Consider the following 16,200-nt stretch of genomic DNA (forward strand, 5'->3'; position numbering starts at 1 on the left):
GTTCTGTAGCATTGGAGGGGAGGAGGTTCTCTAATGCTATACGTAGCCGGGCGAACTCACTAGGGTCCGGGAAAGTGAACTTGGGAATGGTCGGTTGGGGTCCTCTGTACACTGGCTCTGGGTATGGAGGTTGCATGTAAGGGGTGGTTCTGTGAGAATGTGGCACTTGAAGATGTGATTGACCAGTTGGGGATGCTCCTAGAGGTAAGGGTAAGTTACATGGCGGTACAGGAGGAACATGGGAGGACTCACGGCTAGAAGGAATGAACTGTGGATGACGGAATTGGGCTGGTTGTGGCTGAGGCCTGTAGTGTAGAGGCTTGGTCTTCGGTGGAGTCGGGTAAGGAGGTAGCTGATGAGCTCCCAGATTCAAGGCACAGAGGTTGGCGTTTAGGGCTTCCTCGGGTTCAGGCCATGGCGGAGGATCAGGCCAATCCTCCTCTTCCTCTGACTCAGTGAATGTCGAGCTGTTGCTCGTGGTGACGGCCCCATCAGGTGGTTTGGGACTGGAACATGCTGGTAGAGGGATGTTCACTTGACTCGTGCTGGTCCTTAGAGAGTGGGCCACGTCAATCAGCTGCTGCAGGTCACTACGGGCTTTATTTAGCTCCTTCAGTCCGGCATGGATGGCTTCGTGAGTCTCACGCAGAACCGCATTCTCATCTTGTACGGTTTGGCGGTTCGGGTGGTACATCAGGTCCTGGGTTGGCTGTTGTTGGTATGACTGGACAGGTGCAGATAAGGTTCTATCATCCGCATTCCTCCTCCGGGTGAAGCTTGAGGCTAGCTGAGGGGCTCTATACTGAGCAGCATCCTCGAAGCTCTCCGGGTGAAGTTGAGGTGCATGCGAGGAGATCGTCTGGACTAGTCCCTTCTGTGGATATGACGGTCTGCCTGTTGGGGTCGGTGTAAACGAGTCCCACCGTGATTGGCCGCTGTGCTCATATCCCACGTAGTCCATCTCAAAGTCCTGCATCCAAGCTGGGGGCTGCGTCCGACGTTTTGGCCTCACATCCAGGTGTCTTTCTTGATCTTGCTCCATCCTGAACACTATATCCGGCTCGAAGGACCACAATGTTAGGGAGGGTAATACGCACAATGTTGGGGCGGATAATACGCTAGATCTTGGGTGTATATAGTGTACAAGATGGTGTATCGGTCAGAATACAGGAGGCCGCAAAGGACGCTGGACACAGGGAATGGCCAAAAGGTAGATGGATGGACGGACAGGTTTATTGGGTTGCAGGATTGAAGGTCATAATAGAATTGGAAATTGTAGATTGATAGAATTGCAGAGTCTGCAATAACAAATAATAAGAATAAAGGTAGAAACAATCCCAAACTAAATATTTCAAATATGGCGCAAACATGCTTTAAATGACCCTAAAGGAAATACAGTATAATAAAGTCGTTGCCAACGTACATAGTTGAATTCTAACGCTACAAGTGGCCGCATTATGCTTATCTCAATGACACTCATCGTAATGTGGGCAATCGGATGGTCTGGGGAGACCTCTAGTGATCGAAATGAGGAACAGGAATGGCGGCAACAGGAAAGTGTCTCTCGTCCGCGAATCCGCTCAGAGTGCCATACAAGGACCCGAACTGACACGATGGCAACAAATACAAACAAATATACTTATTATACGACAACAAAGATCTAGGGCTTACCTTTTGGTCATGAACTCGGCTTTACTTGCTTCAACTATAACTAGAGAACTTCTACACCACCATACCGCGAACTGCTCTCTTCCGGAGTGCCCTGCTCATGCGCAGAGAACGCCGCGTCACCCCATGTAATCACGTGACATGCGGAGCGGGAACACAAGGCAGAGCCGCTGCCAACACGAACATGCACACAGAACAACACAACATGCAAACGATGTTACAGCCTTTTGTACAGAAAGATTTGATCACAAAACGTGTGTGGCTTTTTCTTAAATGAACACGTTTGACATTGCTATCGTGTCAGCTTTTAATTATATTGCGCTGTCATGTTAAAGCAAATTAATAAATGCAACAATATTAATTTGCTTTGAAAATACCTGAGTAATAAAATAAAATGGATGGACGGATGAATGATGATCACAATTAAGTATAAAGTCTCCTTTGTAATATATACTCCTTGTAGCCTGTACCCAAAAAGAGGAGTTTCTTTGCGTCGAGGTTTATGCAAAGAGCTCACGTAATTATATTGTTGCGTTTTGGTGAATTGAATGAGTGTTCCGACTGTACGACTGGTCTTTGAATGCACCCCGCTTCAATGGCAGAACGTGGATGGCATCAAATGAGAATAATCCTTTATAAAAATTAAAATTGACTGACGCAAACGTGAGGTCTTCATGTTTTTATTGAAAACAACATAGTGCTGACGCCGTACGACATGGGTTTTTCGCTTTCCAAATAAGGGGTCGTCACTAATTATTTGTGTTTAGATAAATGTCTGAGCTATAATGGTGTAATTAATGATTAAAACTTGAAAGTATCTGTTTATTGTATTTGTTTATATGTTTAATAAAGACAAAGCCATCACAAAACTGTTGTAATTATTTAGATTTTGATCTAAATTAGCCTTGAATAAAGACTAAGCAGTCACATGAATTAACAGAAAAAATGGACAGCCGGACTCGGACTCATAGCCAAGAGGCCGGACTCGGACTCGGTGCAAAGATTCGACCGAGTCCACAGCCCTGGTCAAGACACACAAAGAAACCGAAATACCGTTTCCTCTATCCCACGGTAACAGGACATAGCACACGATAGACATACAAGTAAACGACACAAAATAAAAACAAGAAGGCACAAACAATAATAATAAATAATAAATAAATAATAGGAGTGATGAATAAATAATAAACAAATAACCCAATAAATAAGAGGAGCAAAACTGAGCCAGAGTGCATACAGCAGAGAGTAAGCATAGCGCAAAGTACAGGACGCTACGCAGGAGGGGGGAGCGAGTTCAGGATCCTAACAGCCTGGAGTATGAAGCTGTTGGTGAGCCTGGTGGTGCGAGAGCGCAGGCTTCTGTACCTCTTCCCAGAGGGCAGAAGATCAAACAAAGAGTGAGCGGGGTGACTCACATCACTCACAATCGTGGTCGCCTTGCGGGTGAGATGGGAGGTGTAAATGTCCTTCAAGGAGGGGTGAAGCACCAATAATCTTACCAGCCGTGTTCACTACGCGCTGCAGGGCCTTCAAGTTGTAGTCAGTGCAGCTGCCACCCCAAACAGCAATACAGCTGGAGAGGACGCTCTCAATGGTGCCGCGGTAAAATGTAGTCATGACGGCCGGAGGAGCGCTCGCTCGCCTAAGTTTCCGCAGGAAGTACAGGCGGCGCTGGGCCTTCTTTGCCAGTGATGCGGTGTTGGTGGACCAGGAGAGATCCTCACTGATGTGCATCCCCAGGAACCTGGCGCTGCTCACTCTCTCCACCACAGCACCGTCGATGGTCAGCGGCAGGTGTTGGGTGTTACCCTTCCGGAAGTCAACAACAATCTCCTTGGTCTCGTCGACGTTCAGCAGGAGGTTGTTGTCCATGCACCACGTGGTCAGAAGGCCAACCTCCAGCCTGTATTGAGTCTCGTCTCCCTTGGTGATGAGACCCACCAGAGTCGTGTCGTCAGCAAACTTCACTATGCGGTTGTCGCTGTAGTTTGCAGTGCAGTCATGCGTCAGGAGGGTGAAGAGCAGCGGACTGAGCACGCAGCCTTGGGGGGCCCCTGTGCTCAGCGTGATGCTGGCGAAGATTTTGTCGCCAACACGTACCACCTGTGGCCTCTGACAGAGGAAGTCCAGTAGCCAGTTGCAGAGGTAGGTACTGAGGCCCAGCTTGTCAAGTTTGCTGATGCGACGTTGTGGCACAATGGTGTTGAAGGCAGAACTGAAGTCCACAAACAGCAATCTCACATACGAGTCCCTTCTCTCCAGGTGGGTGAGGGCCGAGTGGAGGGCAGAGCAGATGGCATCCTCAGAGGACCGCTTGGCACGGTATGCAAACTGGAAGGGGTCAATGGTGGGGGGAGAACGGATCGGATGTGCTCCATGACAAGCCGCTCAAAGCACTTCATAATGATGGGCGTAAGTGCCACGGGGTGGTAGTCATTGAAGCAGGACGGAGCAGGTTTCTTCGGCACAGGTACGATGGTGGCAGCTTTGAAACACGACGGGACGATGGCCTGCTGCAGGGAAGTGTTAAAGATGTCCATGAAGACACCTGTCAGCTCACCAGCGCAGTCCTTCAGCGGTCGACCCGGGATGTTGTCAGGGCCCGCCGCCTTACGGATGTTGATAGCGGCAAGCGCCCTCCTCACGCTGTCGGTGGAGAGGCACAGGGGCAGCTCGTGTGAAGGGGGAATGGCCTTCAGCGGGCAAGTGCTGTTCTGAGCGTCGAAGCGAGCAAAAAAGCGGTTAAGGTCATTGAGCAGACGGACGTAGCTTGTAGTCCGTGATGGTCTGAATACCCTGCCAAAGGCTCCGTGCGTCCCTGCTGTCATTGAAGTGGGCGGTAATTTTTCCGGAGAACGCCCTCTTTGCTTCTTTGATGCCCCGGGACAGGTCGGCCCTCGCAGTCCTCAAGCCAGCCTCATCCCCCGCTCTAAAGGCTCTGTCCCCTCAGCAGCCTGAAGACAGCCCCTGTCAGCCATGGCTTCTGGTTAGCTCGAGTGACGATGGATTTTGAGTGAGTCACATCATCAATGCACTACCTGATGTAGGAGGAAACAGAGTCAGTATACTCCTCAATGTCTGTCCGATCATCACAAGTGGCAGCCCTCCTAAACATGTCCCAGTCAGTATAGCCAAAGCAGTCACGAAGCGCATCAGAGGCACCCTCAGGCCACACCCGTACCTGCTTGTGAACCGGTCTGGATGCTTTCACCATTTGTCTGTATGCGGGCAAAAGCATAACAGTGATATGGTCAGAAAGTCCAAGATGGGGGAGGGGGGCGGCTTTGAAAACTCCTTTATGCGAAGAGTAGACCAGGTCCAGGAAGCTGTCGCCACGCGTAGGAAAATTAACATGCTGGTGAAGCCTCGGAAAAACAGACTTCAGGTTAGCATGATTAAAATCCCCAGCGAAGATGGTGAAACCGTCAGGGTGCGCTGTCTGTTGTTCACTGACAGCCTGGTACAGTTCACTAAGAGCCGCGATCCTGTCGCCTTCGATGTTGGAGGGCGGGATGTAAACCGCGACTAGCAGAATCGCGGCAAATTCCCTTGGCAGGTAAAAAGGACGGCACTTAATGATCACAAACTCCGCCAGTGGCGAGCAGTGCTTGCATACCACTACAGAGTCCCGGCACCATTCGTCACGGATGTAGACGCGTATGCCACCTCCACGAGATTTCCCCCCTTGTACAATGGCCCGGTCCGCCCGATATAAAGTAGTTAACCAAATGTCTGATTTTTATGTTTTGATTGGCGAATATAAAAACAAGGAAAAAAACACCAGACAAGTTAAAACATAAATGTTTATTAAGGTCAAAAGTCAAAGTCTGCTTTATTGTCAATTTCTTCATGTCAAGACACACAAAGATATCGAAATTACGTTTCCCACTATCCCACGGTGACAAGACATAGTACACAATATACACACAAGTGAACAACATACAAAAAAGTAAAAACAAGAAGGCACAAACAATGAATAAATAAGAGCGATGAATAAATAAATAATGAATAAACAAGTAACATAATAAATAAGAGGAGCAAAAATGGAGCAAGTGTGCATACAGCAGACGGTCAGAATAATATAATAATAATAATAATAATAATAATAATAATAATAATAATAATAATAATAATAATAATAATAATAATAATAATAATAATAATAATAATAATAATAATAGTAATCTCAAACCAGTAATCTAATGTGAAACTGCAGTCAATATATTGGATAACAATATTTAGGCATAAATATGCATACACGTTATTTAAAACCTACTATAAGTAAATCGTAAACCTACATTCTGGCTTACATAGTTCACACCAGGAGACGCAACATATTCACTGACTGATCCGTTGATGCACAGAAAGGCAGTTTACTCATTGACTCGTTCGCGAACGCGAAAGCCAGGATTCGTTCCCTCACTGATCTGTTCTCGCGATGAACTGGAAATGCGAATCACTCACTGAGTGATTCGTTCACTCTCAAATTCGTTCGTTGGTGAACAGGAAATTTAATTCACGACTCGTTCGTGAACAGGAAGTTACATTATTAAATTCTTCGTTTTGTTTTAGGGCGAAGTGGCACCAGCTTCAATGGGCATTACCGAAACCTACTGGTTGAAGTTATATGAACGGAAAAAAAGAACGAATCACTTTAGGAAGTGATTCGTTTACTCTCGTTCACTGCAAACTGCGTTCTTTAAGAACGAATCGATCACTCACGAGCCAACACTAGCCGAGACGGCTGGTTAGCATATAGACGTCTAATAGACGTCTAATAGATGGGATAGACGTCTATCCTCACGGGGCAGCTGTGAGGATTTGTTCCCCCCCCCTGTAATTTGGCCTAGGAATGAGGGAACCTGTTCAAATTTGCCACACAACCTGAACAGACCCCCAGGAAGACAGAAAAAAAAAAACAGCTGGAGTCTAGCACTCACCGTTCTCAATATAAAGGGGGGGGGGGGGGGGACATATCCTCACGGCTTGACAATTTTTAATAGAGTTCTTGTTACAATTTTTATTTGGTTGGGACAAAAGGAGCCTTCAGAACTGAAATTTCTTCTCAATTATTCATTCAGTTCACTCAAATCATTCTCGTTATGAAAGATTTGATCACAAAACGCGTGTGGCTTTTCCTTAAATGAACACGTTTGACATTGCTATAGTGTCACCTCTTAATTATATTCATGTTAAAGCAAATTAATAAATGCAACTATATTAATTTGCTTTGAAAATACCTGAGTAATAAAATGGATGGATGCATGGATGGATGATCACAATTATGTAGAAAGTCTCCTTTGTAATATATACTTCTTGTAGCCTGTACCCAAAAAGAGGAGTTTCTTTGCATCAAGGTTTATGCAAAGAGCTCACGTAATTATATTGTTATATTGTTGCTTTTTGGTGAAGTGAATGAGTGTTCGGTCTGTACAACTGGTCTTTGAATGCACCCCACTTCAATGGCAGAACGCGGATGATTTTAAACACATCAAATGAGAATAATCCTTTATAAAAATTAAAATTGACTGACGCAAACGTGAGTTCATGTTTTTATTGAAAACAACGTAGTGCTGACGCCGTACGACGCCATACGACGCCGTACGACATCGGTTTTTCGCTTTCCAAATAAGGTGTGCGCGCTCCCGCGGCAGTGGAAACAAAGTTTCACGGGGGAACCAAATCAAGCACAACACCTGTATGTTTACTGTGCCTGAAAATGTTGGCAGCGGACAGTATGAAGCCAAAAATATTAAGGCGGCGCTTAGACATTGCACCCCAATCATGCAGATAAGATTCTTGAGTTTTTTTCAGCGAAAACGGACTGAATATTACCAATAATAATCCCGCTTTGTGAACGCTACTTCACTGTTAGCAGCATATAAAGTAGCGCAGCGGTCCCCAACCACCGGGCCGCGGACCTGTACCGGTCCGTGGGTCACTTGGTACCGGGCCGCCAAGCCGCACAGAATTTTTTTTTTTTATCGACGATCAATTACCGTATTTTCCGCCCTTTTAGGCGCACCGGGGTATAAGGCGCACGTTCAATGAAAGGCCCATTTTAAAACTTTGTCCATATATAAGGCGCACCGGACTATAAGGCGCATAAAATAGCTTTACTGCAACAAACTGAGGTTGACTAGGGTTGCGGTATGCACCAACTAGCCAGCTCAGTGGCCTAGTGGAAGAGTGTCCGCCCTGAGACTGGAAGGTTGTGGGTTCAAACCCCGGCCGGGTCATACCAAAGACTGTAAAAATGGGACCCATTGCCTCCCTGGCTTGGCACTCAGCATTAAGGGTTGGAATTGGGGGGTTAGATCACCAACTGATTGCCGAGCGCGGCACCGCTGCTGCTCACTGCTCCCCTCTCCCCCAGGGGATGGATTAAAATCACACGGGGATGGGTTAAATGCAGAGGACAAATTTCACCACACCCAGGTGTGTGTGTGACGATCATTGGGACTTTAATCTTTAATCTTTAATCTTTAATAACCAACGAGCCCTCTGTAAACAATCGCGTTTCTCAAACGATCTCCTATAAAATGATTGGAACTGACTAAAGTTCAATCTAACACATTGGTACTACTTACCTATGTTTCCCTTCCATATCGATCCGTAGATTTACTCGAAACATTAACAGAGCAGCCTATTTTGACATGAAATAGCCTCGCGCGTATAGCAGCTATCGTTATAGCATTAGCCATCCGCAATTTCCTATGAGCCTCAGCTCGCAATCTCCCATGAGCCTCAGCAAAGTGTAAACAATCGCGTTTCTCAAACAAGCTACTATAAAATGATCAGAACTGACTAAAGTTCGATCTAACACATTGGTACTACTTACCTATGTTTCCCTTCCATATCGATCCGTAGATTTACTCGAAACATGAACAGAGCAGCCTATTTTGACATTAAATAGCCTCGCGCGTATAGCAGCTATTGTTATAGTGTGGTGAATTTTTATTCTGGCATCATGCAATGTTTATCTCACTAGTAAGCCTAATTGTGACCGGGTCATGTTCGGGTCAGGTTCGTGTGGGATTGTTTGGGGCTTTGTCCAGGAAGGTAGACTCATTGGCGCCAGACACATCTGGCTTCCATTAACAACTGCTAAGATACACACGATGTAGAGATAGGGAGACAGGCTGTGGGGTCATAGGTCAGCCAACAGCCCCATGTGCGCGCTCCCGCGTGGAGGGAAGCCCAAGAGTATAAGGTTTAGGGCGAGAGGAGACAAAGGGACTCGACATCTTGGCTAGGGCGCGAGACACTTCTCTCTGACATCGGTTGAGTAAAATCAGCCGTGTGTGACTGAAGTTTTCCTTCCCCAGCCAGCCACTTTTTCACCATTTTGTTTGGAAGACCAGCTGACCATCGAAGAGAATTCACCACAATTTTTGGCGTCACGAACAGTTCTCTTGTCCTTCGGGTGTGAGCATCGAGCGTCCGGCCGGCAGGCTGAGTTTGAGGTGAGAAGCTTCACTCACAATATCGCAATGTGCTCGTGCCTGGTGTGGGGGGGGATGGAGTGGCTTCTAAGCGGGACAGTTAACGGGCCTGGTGTGCCAGTGGCTGGCAAAAAGGGGGGGGGATTTGTCTCCCCTAGCTGAATGTTGACGAGATGTGGATTTTGAAAGGGGGGAGTAGCCACAATAGAAAAATGAAAATGTTCAATAAAAATAGAAAAAAGAAAAAAGGCAAATAAAAATGGAAAAATGACATAAAACTTAATGGGGAATGTGCACAACAGTGTGAGTGACATGTCTGGTGTGAATGATGAATGAGAAAGAAAAATGCCCGGAGAGAGAGGGCACGTGTAACAGGACAGGATGTCTGGGACATTGCTGATCGGCTGTCACGAGAGAAGAATAATAGAAAGTCCCATAAAACGTGGACTTTATTTTGGCGACAGATCCGATGGAGGATGGAAATTTTAGCTGTGTGATTGAGGCGAAAACACAGGTACGATTGAACACTGTTTGCGACAAGAGACGTGCACCACCAAGCCACCGGAGGCACAATTCCCGGGGTCGTGCTGGGACGTTGAGATCACACCCAATGTGGTCGTTGAGATGTTCGGTAGGGGCATTTGTCTCTATAAAGGTCGCACGAAAAAGGGAGGCTTGCTGCAGACCGCGATTGGCAGAGCGGAGGAGTGCGCAGCCTTGGCATCCGTAGCTGTGTTACCGGCTGGGTCTGGGACCAGGGTGCCGAAGAGAATGATGCGCGCAGACCACGTTATTTGAGCACTGATCAGATTAGGAGTTTGTGCGGGTTGCGAGGTTCCCCCGGCTGACTGCTGGCGCGTTAGCCTATTAGAGAGATACTCTTCGGGCAACTTACCGGGGCGAACTGGTGCGCTGCGGTCGTACCCAAGTCGTCACGGTTCGATTCCGATTGGCGAGGCGCACTGTAATAGCACACACTCCTGTCAAAGTCTGATAAAATTTACGGCTTGCAGCAGACCGCAATTGGCAGAGCGGAGGAGTGCGCAGCCGATAGAAATTGGAAAACGTGGAAAAAGAGGCCTCAGGGGGGTTAATTTTGGTATACTATGTAAGCAAAGTAATTGGTGTGGACGCTGAAGTTAAAGATCTGCAGTACAAGGGGAAATGCAAAGTCAAAGTCAAAGTCAAAGTCAGCTTTATTGTCAATCTCTCCACATGTCACAACACACAAAGAGACCGAAATTACGTTTTTCTCTATCCCTCGGTGACGAGACACATAACACGATAGACATACAAGTACGCGACACAATATAAAAACAAGAAGGCAAAAATTCAAACAATCAATAGTAAGAGTGATGAATAAATAATAAATAAACAGAAAACACAATAAATAAGAGGAGCAAAACGGAGCCAGCAAGCATAGCGCAAAAGTAAAAAACATCATAAACAAAAAGGCACAAACAATAAATAATAAGAGTAATAATAAATAATAAATAAACAGATAACACAACAAATAAGAGCCAGTGTGCACACAGACAGTACAGACAGTAAAAGTACAGGACGCTACGCAGAACGGGGGAGCGAGTTCAGGATCCTAACAGCCTGGAGTATGAAGCTGTTTGAGAGTCTGGTGGTGCGGGAGCGCAGGCTTCTGTACCTCTTCCCAGAGGGCAGAAGCTCGAACAAAGAGTGAGCGGGGTGACTCGCATCACTCACAATCGTGGTCGCCTTGCGGGTGAGATGGGAGGTGTAAATGTCCTTCAAGGAGGGGAGCGAAGCACCAGCAATCTTACCAGCAGTGTTCACTATGCGCTGCAGGGCCTTCAAGTTGTAGTCAGTGCAGCCGCCACCCCAAACAGCAATACAGCTGGAGAGGACGCTCTCAATGGTGCCGCGGTAAAATGCAGTCATGACGGCCGGAGGAGCGCTCGCTCGCCTGAGTTTCCGCAGGAAGTACAGGCGGCGCTGGGCTTTCTTTGCCAGTGATGCGGTGTTGGTGGACCAGGAGAGATCCTCATTGATGTGCACCCCCAGGAACTTGGCGCTGCTCACTCTCTCCACCACAGCACCGTCGATGGTCAGGTGTTGGGTGTGACCCTTCCGGAAGTCCACAAAGCGCTTTTAGGGGAAACGAAGACAAGAAGTGCAAAGGGCATGTTTGTAAGTGCACCTGCACACGGTAAGAAGCCACAGAATGACCAAACCGCATGGAAGCGGTTAGTGAGAAGCTACATGAGAGATGGATTTGAATCCCTTTGTCTGTGTTCTATGTTCGTGCGTAATCTCTGTAAAGTTTCTGTCAGTTGTCGTCGTTCGTCTGAGCTGTGTGCGCGCTTGGTGTATGGGGTGCGCGTGCGTGCTTTTGCGTGTGGGTGTATGAGATCTGCGTGTGCGCTTTGTGTATTGAGCGGGCGTGCGCGCGGATGGGTGTGTCCATGTGCGGTTGTGTGCACGCTCGGTGTGTGTGCGTTTATGTGCACACGCATGGGGGAAGGAAGACGGCATGAATCAGAGAATGTCCAAGAAAGGGTTAGGGTTAGGGTTAGGGTTAGGGTTAACCCTAAGCGTTAAGCGCGGAATGACGCTATACCGGCAGGTGTGGGGGCCGGCGAGACGCGCGGGCCTGGCCAGACTGCAGCGTCATCATTGATACGCTAACCCCCCCCTCCCTTGTCCGGGGGCGCTGTGCCGAGGAGCCTGCAAAGGCGGGGCTGGGTCTCCCCGGTAGAGGTCAATGTCGATGAGAACTGAGACAAAACGGGGGGAGATCAAATGTTGATGAGCAAAGGGTGCATGATTAACAGCGAACCTGCATGATCGAAACTGAAACATCACTGACACTAATGTTTAACAGTTTGCAAATAGGCAAGAGAGAGACATGCTTGCAATAGTCATTAAAATACGAATGTATGTGTACCTGTGTGTCTTAAGAAAAGAGTTGGGCCGTGGCAGCAGTGATTTATGGCAGGACGCCACACATTCGGCCCAACACCGATAGGAGAAAGTGAAGAAAAGGGGGGTTCGCTCGTAAATTAAGAGGGAGCCTGTTGAGGGCGGCCAGCGCCCCTAGTCCATCTGACAACTAATGAGAAAGTGAGTGATTACGTTAACTTGAATTTCTATTTCTCCTGTTTGCATAACAAATACGAGACGGTGGACGCGCACGTCTCCTCCCAGAGGACAAAGAGACACGGACAGAACTCCCAGGTCGTCTGAGGAAAAGCTTCGTAGAGCACTGCCCCCAAATTCTTCACTAATTTACGGCAGGACGCCACAAATGCGGCCAGAGACAGATAGAAAGAGGGAGTGAGAGAAGAAAGGGGGGCTAACTCGTAAATAATGAGGAGATATTGGGAGTAATTTGTTGGTCCTTTCTTTAAGACCCTTTAAATCATTTCCTGGAGTAGATAGGTTAGCAACACGAGAGATTTAGAGGTTCAACAGAAAGAGAGTTAAAAGAAAATAACATTTTTGAGTTGGACAATTGCAGGCTAACAGGAGCATGAGAAAGGAGAGCTAAGAAGCGGGATCCACTTTGATTGGGGAGATTGGAAATTTACAGCACCATACTGTAAGTCACATTTTTGAGCAAGCATGACACAGGTACTAAGGTTTGAGAGATCAAGACGTAGATCAGGGCTAGATGTGGAACGCAGACCTCTGAGTTAATTTTGACACAATGTCCCATTAAATTGGAACTATAACCAAAACGTAGCTCGACAATAGGATGAGTTGCAGGACTTACAATATAAAGACGACATTGCTGTTACTAGGAGAATTTGACTTTTGGTAAACAAACGTTACTAGTGAATAGATGGCAGCAGTTACATTTGGAGATAGTCTTACAAGTTTGTCCCAGTCTGTCACTCTCAGTGCCAGGATCCCTGAAAACTCGATCCCGAGACTCCGCCTGCAGCCGTGGACGACTACAAAACGGTGCCTGGCTTTGAGGCACCTTTGACCTTTGGCAAGGACAAAGAAAGACTGTTGTTGTGCTTGGAGGGGGCAAGTACACTCCGGAGGAAAGACGACATCCTCGGGGACGAGAGAAGACAGTGAGTAGCGGAGGAACTCACAATGATGAAAATGGACTCATTTGAACAATGGACTCATTCGAGAGTTATGGATGGGTTGGCTCTGAAGCAACAACAAAAGAACACCATCTTGAGAGGGTGAGGTGCGGCGAAAGATATGGACTTGAAGTATCCGACGGCCAAATCGCACTCCTTGCTGTGGCGTTGCTAAACTTGGTAGGGCTTGGGTTAAAGTGGACAGGATCTTCATTGTGCACTGGGTTTGACAGAACTGAGGAGATTTGATAAAAAATTGAATAATGCGTAGAGCTACAGAGAGAAGCATCATGGTCAGAGATTGAACAGATCTGAATGGGACAAATAGGCCAAAGCGGTGAGAAACAAGAGCGAGATCTGATGTTTTGGCTCATCAGGCATAAGAAGTAGAAATCGAGTTAGATACATTTTAGTTAAAGTTAAGTTAAGTTAAAGTCCCAATGATCGTCACACACACATCTGGGTGTGGTGAAATTTGTCCTCTGCATTTAACCCATCCCCGTGTGATTTTAATCCATCCCCTGGGGGAGAGGGGAGCAGTGAGCAGCAGCGGTGCCGCGCTCAGGAATCAGTTGGTGATCTAACCCCCCAATTCCAACCCTTAATGCTGAGTGCCAAGCAGGGGGGCAATGGGTCCCATTTTTATAATCTTTGGTATGACCCGGCCGGGGTTTGAACCCACAACCTTCCAGTCTCAGGGGGGACACTCTACCACTCGGCCACGGAATGGGACATCTGGACTAAAGTGGATTCAGTCAAGAGGAAGCTAGGACGCTCAGTGTACCTACTCAATACGATAGAGGTTTGTTGCGCCATAGTGGAGGTTGGGTAGTCAGAAAGTTGGATCTTTCACACAATCATGGATAGGAGTCGCACAAGGCCACAAGTAACAAGATAATGACTGAGATAGGGCTCAATTTCAACTGCACGACATGGCAAAGTAGAAGCAAGATAGCGGAGTAAGGGATTATATGCTAAACAGTCCGCTGTAGGGTTACCAATAGGAGATTCTGTCAAAAGAACTACTAAGAGGTGGAGGAGAAGATAACAGGAGGGCATAGATATTCGAAGGTTTGATAAGGGCAAACTCCATTGTCAAAGATCGGATTAGAGCAAGTAGGAACGGGGGTATTTTGGCATTTTAACAGGGATGGACAGCAAGGGAGATTGAGGATAGAAGATCTGGACAGCAATGACGTAAATTACATTACAAACTGCTCATTCGAGGGAAAAGGCTTGGCGCTCCCTGTATGGAGCTGCAGCTTTGCAGAAGGGGGGCAGACCGCGTGAGTGAGTGGATGAAAGGAGTGGAAATAGGCGACGACTTAAGGAAGTAGGGAGAGGTGCTGGATAGTGTGACAGGCAGGATTTGTAGGAAGAAAAAAAAAAGGGGGAGTGAGACTCGCCAAGAGGGGCAATAAAGAGAAGCAGACTGAGAAACAGTTTTGAGCAAGACAACGGGAAAAAAGGGGGAGAGCCAAATGATGACGTAAAAAGCCAGAAAGAATAGTCTGACCCATCTTTATTGAATTTAATTAGGATAAGTAATAGAGATCGAGTTTGTAGGAGCAATATGAGGGTATGGAGGCTTCCTCAAAACGCGGGTCCCACAGTTAGCCCCTCAGATAGACACATATGACAATTTACGATGAATCTGATGGGCGAGTTTATGGAAAATTGAATAGGAGATTTTACAATAGGTCATGTGTACGAGTATGTCAGAATGTGAAGAGTCAGTATTAGGAGTCAATGTTTGCCTGCACACTAACATACTAACTTTGCTTGGTTTGGAGGGAGAGCTGAGTGATAGAGACGGATGAGTGTGTCTGTGAGTGTGTGGATGGATGAGCGCGCGTGTGATCGTCTATGACTGTGTGTGCGCAGTATGATTGGCCAGAGAGGTCTGAAGTTGGGGTGATGTGTTTGCAATTGAGGATAAAATTCCTCTCACCTGAAGGGGTGGTACAGATCGGAGGGACTGGAACTGGTAAGTGATGAGTTCTGACCGGAACCATGGTTCAATGATCAATCAGGGGCACCATCGACAACAAAATGGTGCGATGGAGAAGGCCCATTTCAGTGATATGGTCAGACAAGACAGGACTAGTATCGAACATCAAGACTTTGGACGATTTGACGCGTGACGACTTTGAGCTCACCCGACGGGGTGATGAACTAGGTGGACAGTGACCAAATGTTTGATGGTTGAGCTTGCTTGCGACATGAGCGAGCTCTGCTTTGTTTTTCTGTGTGGCTTGATTTTTTTTTTTGCAGCAGCAGCAGCATCAGCCATCAGCCAAGGAGCGGATTGCGCGTTGCTTGCATAACTTGTTTTCAATATTGCAGGTTGTCGATTGCGTTCGTGGAACGTTTGTGTTGAATTTACAAGAATATGTTAACCCTTGCCCTTTTGGTTTTTATGATGAACTTGTTGATGACATGGTTTTCAGGACAGGATCCGCGGGCGCCAGGATTCATTTTATGACTGTTTTTATTTTAATACTTGATGTCTGTTTTTGTGTGTACAAATGTCCGCTGTCAGCAGGGCTATAAGATCACTGACCATCGAAGAGAATTCACCACAATAGCATTAGCCATCCGCAAAAACCCATGACCTTCAGCTCGCAATCTCCCATGAGCCTCAGCAAAGTGTAAACAATCGCGTTTCTCAAACGAGCTCCTATAAAATGATCAGAACTGACTAAAGTTCGATCTAACGCATTGGTACTACTTACCTATGTTTCCCTTCCATATCGATCCGTAGATTTACTCGAAACATGAACAGAGCAGCCTATTTTGACATTAAATAGCCTCGCGCGTATAGCAGCTATCGTTATGGCATTAGCCATCCGCAAAAACCCATGACCCTCAGCTCGCAATCTCCCATGAGCCTCAGCAAAGTGTAAACAATCGCGTTTCTCAAACGAGCTCCTATAAAATGATCAGAACTTACTAAAGTTCGATGTAACGCATTGGTACTACTTACCTATGTTTCCCTTCCATATCGATCCGTAGAT

The sequence above is a fragment of the Syngnathus typhle genome, linkage group LG7 (assembly GCF_033458585.1).
Source record: "Syngnathus typhle isolate RoL2023-S1 ecotype Sweden linkage group LG7, RoL_Styp_1.0, whole genome shotgun sequence".
Lineage (NCBI taxonomy): Eukaryota > Metazoa > Chordata > Actinopteri > Syngnathiformes > Syngnathidae > Syngnathus > Syngnathus typhle.